The 17,890-nt window shown below is 42.5% G+C and overlaps 3 long non-coding RNA genes across 3 annotated transcripts in view; 1 reads left to right on the forward strand and 2 right to left on the reverse strand.

Annotated features, from left to right (window-relative positions):
- Nucleotides 1–17,890, reverse strand: part of LOC149919596 (uncharacterized) — a 60,437-nt gene that overhangs the window by 39,652 nt on the left and 2,895 nt on the right. The gene's annotated exons all lie outside the window — the stretch shown is intronic.
- Nucleotides 516–12,101, reverse strand: LOC149919597 (uncharacterized). The gene is made up of 3 exons (XR_016463654.1): nt 12,055–12,101; nt 2,821–3,276; nt 516–602 (listed from the first exon to the last, which is right to left on the reverse strand). It is a non-coding gene; the product is annotated as an uncharacterized LOC149919597 (long non-coding RNA).
- Nucleotides 12,219–17,384, forward strand: LOC149919598 (uncharacterized). The gene is made up of 3 exons (XR_016463655.1): nt 12,219–12,323; nt 13,116–13,223; nt 16,622–17,384. It is a non-coding gene; the product is annotated as an uncharacterized LOC149919598 (long non-coding RNA).

Here is a 17,890-nt window from a genome sequence, read left to right on the forward strand (position 1 = left end):
AGAGCAATATGAATGTGTCCAGCTGCTTCGGAGTTCAGATCCTCCAGTTTGTTATAATTTAAGTCATTGTATTCAACAGTGCATTTTAACAACAAAGGCTAGAAATCTAATAGTGAAAACCAGTAACCATCATCCTGAAATGGACATTTCAAGATCAGGCAACACATTTGTACATATCTACTTACACTGGTTTTAGACATGGCCAGAGGCTTTAACTGATTACAAAACCCAAAACTCTCCAGTTACCCATAAAACTGGAATAATTTAATCAGGGACACAACATGCTTTTCCTTGATGCAGCCTCCTCTGTTTCTCCTTTCAATTCAAACTTAAACTTATTTCTAGACAATAAATGAGTGTTAGCTTACAGAACTGCCATTTGTGATTTATTCCTTTAGGTAGGACCATAGCCAGAGAGCTGCAGTTAGGCTGAGATGAAAACTGATTGTTTTGGTAGCTGAACTGAAGAAGTGACTCTCACTTTCACCTTTGCCGCATCGTTGCATTGTTCACTACTGGGAAATGGAGGTGGCATTCAGAACAGCCACTCTGCTGGAAGATGTTGCTGTGCGGTAAGTTTCTGCATTCTGTCCACAGGTGTTCTGCAGAGCGTAGAAAAGAGTTTCAGAGCATCCTAGAGTGAATAAATACTCTATAGTTGCTGGAAGATGCACCTCATCCCAATAGAGAGTAAAAAAGAAAATACTAAACTTTTTAAGAATAAAAGAGAAGGCTATGGAAGTACTGACCTGAGAAGCCACTGTCTCAAACAAAAGCAGTTAAAATAGTGTTGTTGTAAGAATGCTATAATTTTAAAACAATGTAACAAAAATAACTGCATCTTATCTGCATTCTCATGTGAGTTGGAACTGTGCTTCTTATACACTGCTATCCCACATCACCATGTGACACACAAGTGGCAGATCAGTGCTCATAAAGACTGTCTGCTGGGAAAGAGGGGCCATAAAACTTTTCTAAAGAAGACATCAGCACATTCCTCCACAGACAGGGAATTAAGCCAGTTCCAGACACACTCCTGCATTCCAAAGAAGGAATATATTGAACTATAATAAATGGCTGCAGGGTTATTTCAAACCAGCATAATGAATGAGCTCAGAGACTGAGAAATTCCCTCCTGGCCCTAGGAAGCAGAGGAGGAATATGAAGCTAACATTCCCATTTGTGCAGTTAGTCCTCAGTGTGATCTTGTCTTTGGGTTGGAGGCAGTGCTCACAGGAATGGCATAGATGGAACTTGGAGGTAGAGGGGGAGTGAAGAGCACATGTGAATTTTGGAGCTGGTAGCTGCTCTGCCTGTATCATAGGATCATTCAGGTTGGAAAAGACCTCTAGGATCATCTAAGTCCAACTGTCCACCTACCACCAATATTGCTCACTGTGAATCTGTGCCTAGATATGTCGCTGTTTATCTTGCAGTGTTTGGCTATGTGCTTTCTGGTACACAGATCACACCTGGAGCAGCACGGCACTATGACAGGTAGGGTCACATCGCGCTCAGGTTTTCTGAGGATGTGTTTATCTGCAGGTGAGCGACTGTTCTGGGAAACAGAACCCAAATCCTCAGTAAAGCTGTAGGCAGCTCTGCTGACAGCATCTCTTTTTTTCTCTCTCATCTCTCCTTCCCTGCTAGGATACCCCCAGGCTTCCCTCCTTAGAGATGGATGTTGCATCACTCTCCAGTGACAGTTCCTCAGGCCCACAGCTGTCACCATTGGAGGAGCAGGTCTTCCTCTCTCAAGTAATACACTGCCACTCTACATGTGTCCTGTCAGGTTGTTAAAATCAGTTTGAATCACAAAAGTTTTGCAGGAGCCTGCAAAACGCAGAGCCAGGTTAGGCTTCACCTTTCCAGAAGAGGTACCCAAATGTTGCTCTTTGCTTCAGGCCAACATTTTCCCCCTTTCCTTATCCCTGGGGTTTGGCTTGAATGGTACCACAGTTCTCACTGCTGTTACCACTCTGTTACCACTTTTTGCAATATAAAATGATTTTAAGTTAAAGGCCAACATCTTAAATTTATTCTTTATGTCAGAACCTCAGCTTTAGGTTAGACAAGCTTCTAGTCCGCAATTTAAAAATATTTTCCACTTAGAGTCATAGAACAACACTACAGATGAGTGCTACTTGCAGAGGAAAGCTTATCATTTTTAAAAGATCTTAATTTAAAAAAAGCAGTGATGTTCAGTCCCATACATACCAGAATGCTTGACAGCTTCATACTACAGCACTGCCTAGAGTCTTGAAGTCTGGTACGTACCACAGCATAAAGCTGGATATGAGTCCTTACTCATTTTAAATTAAGCTTTTACGCTGACCTTTGCCAGAACATACAAAGACCTCCCAGAAAAGCATCATGAAGCCTCATTATTTCCTTATTTTTGTTCCCACATCCGTACCCAAACTATTGTCTATTTAGATTGGTCAAACTTCTAAAATTTGCTCAATTTAGGTAGGAATCAGGTCAACAAGAATTTGTATCAGATACCTGTTAGCATACCCACTAGCAAATACCTGCTGTAAATAATTTTTCTCTTATTTCAGAGCAACTATTTCTGGCTGAATATTTACTGCTTAAAACATGCATAGTTTCAGACATTTGATTTTGGACAAAGATATTTAACTATGTTTGTGCTGTTTTCCACAAACTCTTTAGCAATTCTTAAATGAAGCCAGCACAGAAAGGATTCAGCACTTTTCCATCTACCTGGCCTTCTGTGAAGTACAGGTACACTGAGTATGTTTTGAAAAGCTATTTTAATGAAGCTATTTTGCTCTGTACTCACTGCTAACAAAGACTCACCTTAAACTTTCATTTTATGAAGTCTTGGTAAGATGCTGATTTCTGTCTTTTTCATGTGTATTTTAGATTCAACCACTCCCATGACATCGGCTTCTCTTTACATATCTCCTCTCCTGATTCAGTTGTCCCAGCAGTCTAATCATCCTTTCCTTACTCCTGCCATACATTCTTCACATTTATGTTCAGCTCAGTTCTCCTCTTCCATTTCAAGTAGCTCAAGCAGAAGGTCACAATGAGATTCCAGGTAAAGTCATCCAAGCATACTGCTAGTCACTTGCAGTTTTCAGGATGACTACATGAGCCTTTGTTTGCAATTTTATGCTCTTCTAATCTAGTCCACTCCCCTGCAATGAACACAGCTAGATGAGGATGCTCAGAGGTCCAGCCTGGCGATGAAAGTCTCCAGGGATAGGGCATCCACCATTTCCTGGTCAACCTGTTCCAGTGCCCCACCACCTTCACAGGAAAAGACTTTTTCTTTATATCCAAGGAACCTTGGAACCTTCCTTAAATCAATGTCACACAAGCCATCCGATTTTATTTATGATGTTCAAGTTAGTATAATCTAACACCAAGTTGTTCAGTTCCTTTTTTGAAAATACATTTTCTGCATCTTAATGTTTTCTTACTATTTAAGCTGTTAGCATGACCCACTGTTCAAGAGTGTAATCCTTAAGAACTCACCACATATATAAAATAAAGCACTTATGCTATCCTGTTGCCTGAGTATTGCTAAGGAGTCTGCATTTTCATCTGTATTTGCATCTGTGGGCTGTCCCTGCATGTCCCAATCTTCTCATTTTCTCATAAACAGGAAAATAAATATGTTTTATCAAGAAAACATCAGGGTAGTAATAGGGAAATAAAAGGATGCTATGAAGATAGCCCATGAGCAGCTATTGGAAATAGTGGGCAAGAAGTGGAAAATTTATGATCAAGTCCTGAGAAATAATAAATTGAAATATCTATATATTTTTTATTGCATCATATTATATTGCAGAGAGAAAACAAAAAACACTGCCGTAAACCAGGGAATATTCTATGCAATACAAAATCTGATTTATAACAATTCTAAACAAGTGCCTACTTTTCTAAGCGATAGACTTTTTAAGACATTATTTTACAATTTGCTTCTCATACCACAGACTAAACAGAGTCTAAAGCAGTCTGTTTTACAGCTCACAGCCTCTGCAATCTACTGTCCTTCTACAGCAATCAGAAATTTTCCTCTTGGCAGCTTGCCAGTATACGTTCAGCATACCTCCATAAAACAGCTGGCAGTTTCTTCCCTGACTATCAGACCAATACAGAATAGACAATTTTTCCATTATCCTCAGAAGGGTCCTGTTACAAAGGCAAAACATAGATGTAGAGTGGTTTCCAACCACTCTTAGGAACTGTCCAGTGCCTAATGAAGCCCTGCAACAGACCCAACCCTATTTTGCTTTACTATCACAGAGATGATGAACTAGAACTAGCTAGCAACTAAAATATATGATTTAACTTATTCTGACTAGCAAAGTCCAGATGCACACATAAATAAATCTTAACAATCCTACGAATTACAGAAAGAAATCTGCCCTGAAGTTCCCAGGATGTTCTCACTTTTAGAGTATCTTCTGAACAGACATTTATGACGTGGTCTGTGTAGAGTCTCAGATGGAATTTAAGACTTCTCCTTAGGTAGGTAAATACAAGCAACCTGACTTTCAGTAAAGCAGAATGCATGCTGGACTACCCAAACCCATCTCCTTCTTAGCACATGGCATTTGAAAAATGGAGTCAAGCAGAGAGCCACAAAAAAAAAAATAATTTGATGCTTCCAGCATAGAGGGCCACCAGTATGATTCAGACAGGTTGGACTGAGATGAATGGTTGACTCATATCCCTAAAAATACTATCGCACTGAAGAAAACAGAGACTGCAGTTCACATGGCATCTTTCAGTTTAAGCTAATATTTAACTGATCAGCAAGATGTAGAGGAACTAAGGGCTCGTGTGCACCACCTAGCAGAGACAGCACAAGGGAAATTCTGAAGGCTTGACTTCTGTGGTACACTTGTTTGTGGCAAGTCTTTACAAGTAAAAAGCCCTCCTGCACTTTAACCACAACTCGAGAATATTTCATTTAACATAAAAGTCCTCCCTGCCGTTCTACTGAAAGTATACTTAATTCCCTGTCATAACTGTCACATAATATTGCTGAGAGCTAGATGAATTTAGCCTTAGAAACAGCAAAGTTCTAGCTACGGTTCAAAGATAATTTGTATAGCTGTTTAAGTAATTTAGGATCTATTTGGAGAAGATATGTCTGTACGTAATATTACAAAAACATGGAACCTCCCATCCCCTCAAAAATTGGTAGCAATTTCAATCCCAAAGTGTCCATTTCAAATAATCAAGAGGTGCCAGCCACACAACATTATTTTATATAATCTCTGGGTCTATTATACAATATTCCATACTCAATATACAACCTTCCTTGCTAAAGGATGCTCCATATGCCAAGAAGGGAAGGGAGAACAACAAAAGGTTAACACAGTTACGTGTCAGTCAGTGGAAAGAACAGGCTGATGGGTTTAAGGGCACTGAAGAATACACAGTGATAACAGAAGTTTGACTGGAGAAGCTGAGAACTAGAAATAGAGGGGATATGCCAATAATAGACTCGATCCAGCTGATTTCAAGTGGTGGTTTAAGCACTGTCTGATAAAGGACTAATGGGAGAATAAGTGACTGGTGAGGGTTGTTTGGAAGGCAGCACACACAGAGAGAGGATGGATTGGCTCTGATCGTCATGCTTCAGTGAAAGAGACAACTACTGTTAATCAGAATCTGTCTGGCACTGATGAATATATTACTGTCCACTGTGGGCACATATCCTTCTTCCCTCTGTCCACCCAGAGGAGCAGCTGGAAAGCTTCCACTGTGATTGCTGCTCACAAGTTGTCTGCAAATTTTTGCATCTACAGGATACACCCCTCCCCATGGAAGGTCTGTCTGCTGAGAATATGGCTTTGCATTCCCTAACCACAAAGGTATCCAAAATCAATCCAAGTAAGCCCCATCAAAAGGGTAGCATAAAAAGAACTGACAGTGTATAAAACAAAGCTGACGAGCAAACAAGCACAAAGAAAATTAGCCCAATGCTGGCCCTTCATCCTTAGTTAAGGTAATGAGCCAGCGGTGGTTCTGCAAGAAGGACAGGCAGCCTTTTCTCCTACTGTGCAGTTTTCTCTCTGATCTTAAACTCCTGGCAAATATTTTTCTTCAATGTTAATCTTTCCCTGTGACCCAGTTTCCACCTCCCCCACAATTTGGGGTATTTTGGCAGATACCTGTAATTTTTATGAATTAACGTAAATGTCAGAAAGGAAAGCTGCTCCTCCCATCGCTCTCAAAGAGCTGGAAATAAAATCCAATGTCTAAGGTTATAAAGCTCAATGCTTCACTTTGGAACATTGGTAAAACAAGTTCACTCAGCAGCTCCACATTACAAATATTTCCACTGAATTCCCTGAAACCAATTCAAAAAACAGCACAAGCTATATCCCAACATCATTTTTCTTTTTTCAAATGCTTTTCCCATAGCAGCTTCAGCCTGCACGCTCCTTTTAGCACCAGTCTTCATGCTCTGTACTTTTTCAGATAGATTTGTAACCGTAAAAGTCTTAAAACAGAGCTTTTAAAGGCGAGCTGAACTGTATCACGCTGACCCCAAACCCCAGGACTGGGAAAGGAAACAATTTAGTGGTTGGACGTGCAACTTCACACATACTCTTAGGAATCCGATGGGGCAGAGTTGAACTCTCTCTCATTACCCCATTTTCTTTTCCAGTTTCTTCTCCCAGCTTCAGGAATTATCTTTGTCCACCTCTGCAAGCCACTCATTGCTTTTTCCAGTTTGACAAAGCCAACGTGAGTGCTTGCTCTCTTATAGGCAGCGTAGTTGTCCCAGTATGAGCACAACCTGGGTTCCATATCAGCTCTCTTCTGATGCTTGCAAAAGGTTCCTGCAGCCTTTTTTTATGTGAGAAATTAGAAAAGACAGCAACAGGGAAAAGAGAAAAAGCAAAAGGCAAACATTTCTCCGCTGTGATGGGACAGAAGGGCACAGGCAAGAATTTCAGCTCTGCAACTTATTTTGAGGTATCCTTTCCTTCTGCTCCTCAGCATAGCACACAGTTCACGCGCAGACCCTGAGCTGAAGCTCTCAGAGGAGCTGACCTCTTGAAAATCCCTCAAGTCACTATAAAGAGGTAAATTATTACAGCAGTGAGACAAATTCTTTATGTATATCTTCTAAGACCAGAAGAGTTGGACTCAGTGATCCTTGTGGGACCGTTCCAACTCAAGATATTCTATGGTTTCATTAATATTTTTTTTTTTTAAATGTGTTTTGAAGTTCTTTTTTAATAAGTTGAACTACAAACTTAACTCAGCGAGTCTGCAGTACTGAATGTGCATTTCTAGTCTCTAGATTAATTACGTTAATGATCTAGGCAAGCTAATCTCCTCTAACTCAGACAAATTAGTATTTCCATGTGGCTCATTAATCCCTAGCTCTTCATTTTAAGACACATTGCTTCATAGGACCAATGAATGTGAAAAACAAAAAACAAACAGCTTGCCAGGAATATTTCAGGCTGGAAGGGCTGAGAAATGCAGAAGAATGGCCTGAAATTTATCTAGACATATACAGAGACTCTCTACCTTCCATTTATTCTCTCCTTTTAAAATAGCCCAGCATATTATAGAATCATTAAGATTGGAAAAGACCTTTAAGACCATCTAGCCCACCATTCACCTACCACCAATATTGCCTACTAAACCACGTCCTTAAATACTACATCTGCCCTTTCTTTCTGGACAGTGACTTCACCATCTCCCTGAGCAGCCTGTGCCAGTGCATCACCACTCTTTATGAGGAGAAATTCTTATATCCAATCTAAAATACCACTAAACAATATGATTTTCTCTACTCCCCCTGAGACCAGAATTCCAAAATTAAGGAACAACAGCCATGTATGGAATGTTTTGCCATACATGCTATCGCCATCTGGACAAAGGAGGAAGGAATCAAAGCATCTGCAAATCTGGTACAATTCCACTTTAGGCAGTACAAAATCTACAGTCCAAATAAATTACATGTGATAATTTTCAGTGCTTGTACATAATCACACACAAAGACCCTAACAAAACAAGAAATGGTTCTGGTCTGGGATCCAGCCTGGGGATCATCTCCCTTCCCTTGCCCAGTTTGGAGTGATTTTTCTGTCTTTCCAGGTATTTGATCCCCAAGGCCCAAAATCCTCAGTGTAGGTGCCACTGCTCACAAATCAATTGATACCATCACATATCGTATTGATTCCTGTAGTGCCTTGGAGCAGCAGTCTGAAAAATGCCAATTTCAATTACTAAACAAAACAGGAGATTTATTTGTGATTATACGACAAGAGGAAGATTACCACCAACTACATTCTGGGGAAAAAAGAAATCAAATGTCCTCACTTCAGAAAAGATGCAGAAGTCTTTAACAGGTACTTGATGCATTCAGCTACATGTTTTCTTTTTCCAAACTGAAGTACTTGCTTTTATTTATGTACATATTAATTAGCTCCACTGAGAAATATAAATATGTATACACACAAACATGCCATTGTACCACAGGAAAATACCCCTCAATGTGATTCAGACCTATGAGAGAAGTGTGAAAGGGAGATTTTTGAGTGTATTTTCCTGGACTCTCCTGTGCTGCACAAATTTTATGAATTCCACCTGGATCCTTTTAAGGTCCTCTCTAGCTGTTGTGTCCAAACTTCTCATTGGTATTATTGAACTTAGTCTGACAAAACACTTGCAAGTGGGAACAATATCTCATTGTAGATAATAGAAGAGAGGAGCTGAAGGGATAAGTGCAAGAAGCCACAAAAATGACTGAACTCCTACCTATGAAGACAGGCTGAGAGAGCTGGGGCTGTTCAGACTGGAGGAGAGAAGGCTTTGGGGAGACCTGAGAGTGGCCTTTCAGTATCTAAAGGTGGTCTGTAAGTAAGAAAGGGACAGGCTCTTTAGCGGGGTCTGTTGGGATAGGAAAAGGGGAAGCGGTTTCAAACCAGAAGAGAAGAGATTTAGACTGGATATAAGGAAAAGGTAGCGAGGCACTGGAACAGATTGTCCCAAGATGTGGTGGATGCCCTGTCCTTGAATCCATTCAGGGTCAGGCTGGACTGTGAGCATCTTAATCTAGCTGTAGGTGTCCCTGTTCATTGCAGGAGAGTTTATGGAGGCAGACAGAGAAGCCCGTGTGGACTCTGGATGGCTTTGACTCAGGTCTTCCACAGTAGGGATGCTACAGGTGAAGGTGGTCCATCCAGTACTGCCTCAGTTGTCAAGAACTTGATATTGCTGATGGGATCTCATGTCATCCTAGTACTTTTCCACTGCATGCATGTAACATACAATGACATGACACACAAAAACACATGACAGTACGCAGCACTTTCCTACAAGCAACACAGCACTGTTTTATGACATGGACTGTTATAACAAGATGGTGTCAAAAGTCATGGACAAAATTAACTCCATGGACAATTTACTGAGATGGCCTCCCACTGGGAGGGGGAAGGGAGGTAGGACTGCTTGGTGTTAAGCTGCTTGCTGGGTTAAACCACACCACCACGTTAGAAGAAACATATTATCACATGCAGTTAGGTGAACTTACTCAGAGCTGAAGTAAGACAAGAAAAAAACCAAAACATCATTATGGTGGCGTATGAATCTGAGCCCAGTACCACCAAGCCAGACTAGGAGATCCAGCTGTACTCCCTGGTGCTACCAGACTGAGGAAGCCCTTCCTCTTGAGACTTTCAGCCACAGGAAAAGGCAGTGCCTGCTTAAGTCCAGAAAGTAAAACATTTCTGTATTATGGGAAGGTTTGCCCATAGGAAAATCAACTTGAACCCCAGATGACAGAACTGCCTGTGCAGTAAGTCAGGAGCATGGACAATGCTGTTATGCTTCATGTCCACGTGACTCTCACATTAGGATCTCCAGTCTCAGGGCAAGATGAAGAATAAAACTGAATGCTAATACTCTAAATGAAGTGAAAAATCATTTAAAAATTCAACTTTTTTTTCCCTTGCCCTGCTGGCCTTCTCCATCCCTCAGTAGTGCAGCAGGACAATCTGAAGGTTAGGTGCTTCCTGACAACCAGTGACATGATTTACACTTCCATAGCACATTTCAGACTAATAGATGGGAAAGGAGACTTTAAACTATCCTTTGTAGAGAAATTCTTATGCCTGATTTATGATAAAACACTGCATCACAGAAGTATCACATGGTAGCTTCATGACAAGCAAAGATGAGTATCAAAGGTAGTTGCATGGGGACTTCTCATGGGGTTTCTCACATTATTCTGGCTGGAACAAAAAACCCAGCATCTTCCCCATTCTTAGAAGGGATGGCACAGAAGGCTCAATAGATACAGGTTTTTGTATCTCAGAAGATGGTATGTCCTAGAGCCAAAATCATAGCAAGAACCTGGAAAAACTGGAATTAGTACTAAATCAGAAAGAAAAAATGAGTTCCACTTGTGGGGTCAGTCCTCACCATGACCTACCTACCACAACCTATGTCTTTCCTCCAGCACTCTCTCATCAGGCTTATAATGACTTCAGATGAAATCCAAGCCGAGCTCAAGGCAACGTGTCTGGATGGAGAGGGCTAATCCTCTACCGGCACAAACTGACAAGATGCCATTGAGGCTGATGAAGCGCTATCAATTTACAACAGCCGAAGATATGTCACATAAGGTAATCAGACTTTAAAAGAAATATGATGGCAAGAGTCCTAAACATTTCCAAAACATTGTGCTGTCAGAATAGATCTCGGAGTACAAAGCCCTACTTTGAGAAGTTGTCAGAGACCCAGATGGGTTGCTGATTTTATCCTGCCTGGAACATTGTGCATCCACCTTTCACCCCTTTCCTGTTATTACTAATTTTTTTTTTTTTTTAATTGTACCTTAAGACCCTGAGAGAAGTCTCTGATATTATGCCAGCCCCAAAGTTTGGCTTAGAACAGAACAAATACTTTGCTGAGCTTTTTCCTCCCTAACTCCTTGTTGCTACATTGCTTTATCATTATGCCTGTAAAGTGTGGAGTTTCAAAAGAGAAAAACAACCTATAAAAGGCAATTAATAATATATGCCAGCACTCTACAAACTGTTCACAACACTTCCTTCAACAAAACATTGAGACAGAACAACAGCAAAAGTTGCCAAATAGCTACACCCATGGAAAGGTAAAATAACCTTCACTTTTTAGGATCTTTTATCCAAAGTACTTTTCAGACATATGCATATCACATAGGGATCATTCATCCAATCCTGAAATATAGCTACTTTCACATCAGAACTAAGTTATATAATAGCACATAATAATTATAGCAGAGTTGGAGAGAGGAAAATGAAGAGTAACTGTTCTAGTTGAATCACCCTGCAACTGCTAAGTCAGCAAAATACTACTTTCTCTAGGTGATATTTAGTGGAACATTCAGCATTGCATTCAAATTCATGTGGAAGACATTACAGTCTTCCACTAATGCTAATGATTAAGCCCTTGGGTTTATGGCTAAATGAAAATCCAGTACCTTTGGTAACAAAATACCTCTGCCACAGTGTGAAAGAGCTCAAGTATTACCTAGTGAGCCATCAGCTTTCATTCTTTAACTACGTGTACTTCCTCAAAAGTCTCCCAGCTGAGCATCAGTCAGTGACACCTAGTAAAGCTGAATACTTCTCAAGAGCCACTGTGATCATAGAGCAGGCACTAGCCTCATTCTCATCTTTTTTTAGGCCAGGAGCACTCAGTATTGTTTCTGAGGTAGGCCAGTCAGGCCACAGGATGTTCTCATGATTACACTAAGGACTGATGGAAATTAAGTTCCTCATATGCCAGTGGGATTGCACAGAGAAGGGAGAGACTGTATTTCTGCCTGTGAACCACACAGTTATGACAAAATCCCCCCCATCAGCTGGAGCATCAAAACTCATGCAAGAGTAGCTGGAAGGCCTGCATTAAGGAACCAGATCTAATTGTCAATTATTTGTATAGAAGCCTACTGCCACATCCTACACTCAAAACGCATGTGAGGCAGGTCCCTTGCTGCTAAGTGTAACCATATTGCCTGTAAGTGCCTAGTTCCCATTTGTTTGCATCATAGCAAACCTTTGAATGGCCAGAAATTTCTGGTGATTGATTGTAAGGGGAAGTCAGTTTTGCTCAAAGGCTTCATCAAGGGCAGATCCTGCCTCACCAACATAATGGCCTTCTATGATGGCATGACTTCGTCAGGGGATAAGGAAAGAGCTACTGATGTCATCTATCTGGAATTCAGTAAGGCCATGACACTGGTACTCTCCAAACTGGAAAGATACAGATTTGACATGCTGACTGTTTGACAGACAAGATGCCGACTGTGAGATTGTATCACAGTGGTCAGTGGCTCAATGTCTGAATGGAAATCAGGGGCAAGTATAGGAACTAGTGCTCTTTAATATCTTCATCATTTACATCAACAGTGAGATTGTGTGCACGCTCAACAAGTTTGCAGCATGTTGTGTTGCTGTTAGCACACCTGAGAGGTGGGATGCCATCCAGACACAGCCAGAGATGCTTGAGCAGTAGCTTAAGAGAACCTCATGAGGTGCAACAAAGCCAAGTGCATGGTGTGGCACCTGGACTGTGGCAACTCGCACTACTGGTACAGCCTGGAGGATGTAAAGATGGAGCACAGCCCTGCTGAAAAGGACTTAGGGGCACTGATGGATGACAGCTGGACGTGAGCCATCAGTGTGTCCTGGGCTGCATCCAAAGCAATCTGGTCAGCAGGGAGAGGGAGGCGATCCTGCCCCTCTGTTCTGTGCTGTGAGACCTCACCTGTAGTACTGCTCCCAGACGTGGAGTCCTCAGCACAGGAAAGACCTGTGTCCAGAGGAGGACCACAAAAATAACCCAAAGGATGGAACACCTCCCTGCGAAGACAGACTGAGCGAGCTGAGGCTGCTCAGCCTGAAGAAGAGAAGGCCCTGGGGAGATCTGACAGCAGCCTTTCAGTACCTAAAGGGGGGGCTGTAATAAAGAAGGGGATAGACTCTTTAGCAGGGTCTGTTGGGATAGGACTAGGGGAGATGGGGAAACAATTTCAAACTAAAAGAGGGAGGGACTTAGACTAGATATAAGGAATAATTATTTTTAATTTTTTTTTTGAATGTATATATTTTTTACAGTAAGGATAGTGAAGCACTGGAACATGTTGCCCAGAAAGGTGGTGGATGCCCCATCCCTGGAGACATTCAGAGTCGAGCTGCAGAGCCTCTGTGCAACACAGTCTATTTGTAAGTGTCCCTGTTCATAGCAGGGGAGTTGGACTAGATGGCCTTTAGAAGGTCCCTTCCAACTCAGTTTTATGATTCTATGAATAATCCTTCACAGCACTGGAACCACAGCTTCTCTCATAGGTAGTCCTTTGCCTCTTTATACCTCCAGAAATCTTAGAAGGTAGCAGGAGCAAAGCCACCAATTTAAACCCTTCTCCACTCATCTTCAGGTGCTCTGACTAGTTACTACCCGTTGCTCCTCTTGGCAACAGCTTCATTCAGGAATAATTACAGATACAGAGGAGGTCCAAGATAAGTACTGATCTCTGTTAGTCTCATACCAACTATCACTATAAAGTATGGCAACAGACAGGATTCAGCTCTCCCTGCTGTGTCCAGCTATGAAACATATGGCTTTCTGGACCAGAAGGCAGCCTAGGCTCCAAAGAAAAGGTATTTGTGGCTTGGCGTGGTTCATAGGACTGCAAAGTGTGATCTGCCTTTTGCCCCTACTAGATGATGGTCAAACAGAACAGTTGTGTCCTGCTCCCAGAGAAAACTGCACAAAAATCTGTAACGACACCTAGAAAAAGGGGTACCGTCATTCTTCCTCTTCATTCCCCCATTCCCCTCTCCCCAGAAAAACCACCGAACAACTATAGAATCACCACACCCACAGCTGATGAGAGCCAGCCTGACTGTAGGTGCACCTCCTGCTTAAGCAATATCACCTTCTGTCACTTTCATCTGTCCTTGCCTCTTCCAAACCCACAGCAGTTAGAAGAAGGTTGCAGGCAGACATGCCTTCTTATCTTTGCAGTCTGCTTTTCTTCCTTATTCACACATATATCTGTTTTCTGTGGTCTAAAATATCTGGGGATATCATTTTAACCTGTAGCCAAAGCAGATCTAACTAGTACGAATTCACCTTTGAAGAATAAATAGGAACATGGGAAGGCTTTGGAATCAAAGCTATTGCAATCAAAGACTAGACATCTCAGCTTTGTCTTGAGAGAGCTGATCTGGAGATGAGAGCCCTTGCAATTTGAGAAAAGATAGTATTAACCAACTACTGCATGCCTCTTTCAACTCCTATTCCTCTTAATTTCTCATCTCCACATGGCTTTTGTATTCCTAAAAGCCATCTCCTTCTGAGCTATTTAGTGCAACACACCAGCCTGAGCACAGGCAATACTTTGCCAAACCAGAGAGATTACTGGGATGGACCCTCACCAGTCAGTCAGCACCAGCTGATAAGAAATAATTCAATACAGTCTATTCTACAGCGTCTGACCCTGAGACACTAATCCAGTGGCTAATAAAACAGTAATCCTCTGCTGATCCTCAAGCTCCATTTCCCCCGCTCAGCCCCACATCATTGCTCCTGGCTAGATCAGCTCTTGCCACCCTCAATCTCCTCTCTCCCCTACCTCACTCTCTCCTCACTGATGCAAGACTGTACCTGCCTTTAGGACCATCCTCATCTGTTCATACTGTTATTTGCACCTTGCCTCCTGATTTGCTGCTATCCCTAAGCACAGAGTATGTCTCTGGATTTTTGTTTTGGAGTTGAGTTTGTCTCCAAACCACTCCAGGTGCCCCTTTTCAGTTGCCTAGACCCACTGAATGATGCAGAATGGTATATACACAAATGAGCTGGTGAGAGGCCCTGGTTACAACATGACAGACTACATTTAGGCTGCCAGGAGTTTGCTCACTTGGAATGAGAAGCTGTAAGTCATACCACAATCATCAGACACTCACGTTCACTTGATCTTCCCTACACATCACTGAGAGCTACGGGTAAAGAGGGAGCAAGGGAACTTATCCTGCTGACACAATTCTTTACTCCAATTTCTAAGACAAAGCAGCACTTGAAAAGAGCTGTTTCTTATCACATCCAGATTCATGGAAGACAGTGGAGCTGCAGTAGTGTCCCTAACTGTGGAATTATTATTCAAAGAGGATTAAAAAGCTGACTATGATCTTCATTTTCAGTCTGTTTCTACTGCCTCCCTTTCATCCTCCCTAGTCTCCACATACTAAGGAAAATGGTTGCACTCTGAAGGCTTACAGGTTGGAATGTTTCTGTTGCTTCTTCCCCTCTAAGAGGGAATAGAAAAGCAAAAGCACTGAAGTTTGTAAGCAACAGGATTGCCTCAAAGATACATGAAGTCTCTAAAGCTACATCATATCTATATATAAAGTAAATGGTAATAATAAAACCCCATCTAAAAGCCTCCATTGCTCAGTAAGGTTTTTCATTGCCACCCATTAGTGGCCACAAGCACCTGATTCCAGAGGGAGCCCAGCTGCTGGGCACAAAACTCCCTGCACCAGACCTTACCCTGACCCAAGGGGCAAACCAAGCACACATATGTACCCTTCTTCATTCAGTTCTATGGAAGAAAGAAAAATCTTAAGGTGAGGAAAAGAGCTGAGGAAGACATAGCAGTGTCTGCCCATCTTTGCTGAGGATGCAGCACCACTCCCAACCAATTCCTGTCCTCCTCCCATCAGGGGTTCGAATGTGTCAGCAGGATAAGGACACAACACTTCCCTGATGGCCCAGCGTTGGCTCCAGGAGAAATCTTAGTGATCTGAACGAGCTGTGGAATGCAGACACCTGCTAAGAAGGGACATCACCATAACTTGTGGCTCTTGCTAAATAAAATACTAGAATGCTCCTTGCCACAAGTTGTTGTCTGTTTGCTATGCAGCAACCAACAATCTGCATGTAAACCCTGCAGCTACAAAGGATCCTAAAGCAGGTGGGCAATCCTGCCTCCTTCCCACAGACCACCGTTTCCTTCTGTCCTACAGCCAGAAAAATTCATCACTCCCCTCTCTTTCCTGCCAAGCACACAGGATCCTTGCTGCTCTGTCTGCATTGCTTCTGGCTACCTGTTGGCACTGGAGATGACAAATCTGTATCTGATGGACAGGTCACGAGGGCTCGGTCGTTGAAATCACATTGCTGCATCAAGATTTGGAGATGTGAAAGCAAGGCTGTGACCTCTTCTGACCTCATTACCCACTCCTCGTTGGGGAAACCTCACCTGTGACAGCCATCCTGCATCTAACTTCTCCCCTAGAGATTCTGTCCTTAAGCACCTGGCTAATTCATTTGAGATTACAGTCACAGACACAGCATATGCTTGCTGTAGCCATGCCTCTCTGTGCTCTTTACAAAGCCCAGGCAGCATGAGGATGCAGCACACGGAGGCAATGAAGGGGGACAGAGAGGGGAAGGATATTTGAGTGCTGACTGGGCTGTCCTCCTGGTGAAGGACAATGACAAGCCAGGATTCACTGTCCACAGCTGCTCCCATTTAACTGCTTATGATGACTATTTACAGAAGGAGAATAATGAAATGAAATTATCTGTTTGGGTTTGTTTTTTCTTTTTTTTTCAGCATGCTCACTTCCAGAGGAGAGGCCAGTGACAGCCACCTTCCAGCCCTCTCTTTACACCCAACTGCCAGAATCACTGAGTTTGTATGCATACACACACTCTTTTCCATCTCAGTACTGACGTGAAGAAGGCTAAGAAAGCAGATGGGAGGCATGGGAACAAGTTGCCCAGAGAAGTGGTGGATGTGCCATCCCTGGAGAGACCGAGGTCAGGCTGGAGGGGCTCTGAGCACCCTGATCTACCTGTAGATGTCCCTGTTCATTGCAGGGGAGTTGGACCAGTTGGCCCTTAAGGGTCCCTTCCAACTCAAGCGATTCTATGTTTCCATGCTTCTAAGTCAAAGACTGATGAAGATCCAGATGAATGCTGTATCAGTTTTGGTGACCTGTCACTGGGAGATGTCAAATGAAGCACTGTTAGACTGCTCCCAAACCTCAGCACAGTGTTTATGACTCAATGTGCAGCTGATCTGGACTGACCTGCAGCATACTTAAGACCTAGAGGCTACCCCTTGCAGGCAGCTGCTATCTGATACTTCATCACCACCAGGCAAACCAAAGTGTTAACCAAAATTCCCAAAGGCTGAGCAGTAAGCCTGCCTTGACTAAATGCTTACACCTGGCTTTGGCTAGGAGAAGGAACCACAGCTTCACCAGCCTCATCTCATTGACACTGAGATGTGGCACAGCTGAAACAGAACTTGGCCAGATGGGATTCTCAGGAGAAAAAGACATTTCCTACTTTGCTGCTTTCTTCACCTTGGAAAGAAGGGCAATAAATAGATAAATAAATAAATAAAATTTACTTTGCTCCTCCCCTTGTACAGCTCTTTATTCTTCCTTGCTTGCTTAGGTTGTGCACACAGAATCATGCCCCAATCCCCAGTTTATGTTTGCCAATGCTTTGAAACAGTCCTCAAGGGGGAAGTCAAACAGCCTGTGCTGTTGAGCACTGTTGTTTGGAGAAAACAGGCAAGCTCGCTTTGTTGAGCGGTCTCATTGGGCTGCAGCAACCTGCAGGTTTGTTCTGTTCTCAGGGGAAGGTTGGTACTCGATGATGTTTATGTCCCTTATAACCCAAGGCATTCTGTGAGTCTATATTTGGGGTTTGGGAGGAGCAGGTGAAGCAGCTGCTCTGCTATTTTAGTATTTCACCAACTTCTGGGCTGGAAAAGCCTTACTCCCAGGGCTATCTTCTCTCCCATCAGAGGGCATCAATAACTCTCCAGCAGGCTAGAAGAATACAGCTGCTTTAAACTCCCACCCTTAAT

Source organism: Phasianus colchicus, chromosome 1, assembly GCF_987193195.1.
Source record: "Phasianus colchicus chromosome 1, bPhaCol1.hap1.1, whole genome shotgun sequence".
Lineage (NCBI taxonomy): Eukaryota > Metazoa > Chordata > Aves > Galliformes > Phasianidae > Phasianus > Phasianus colchicus.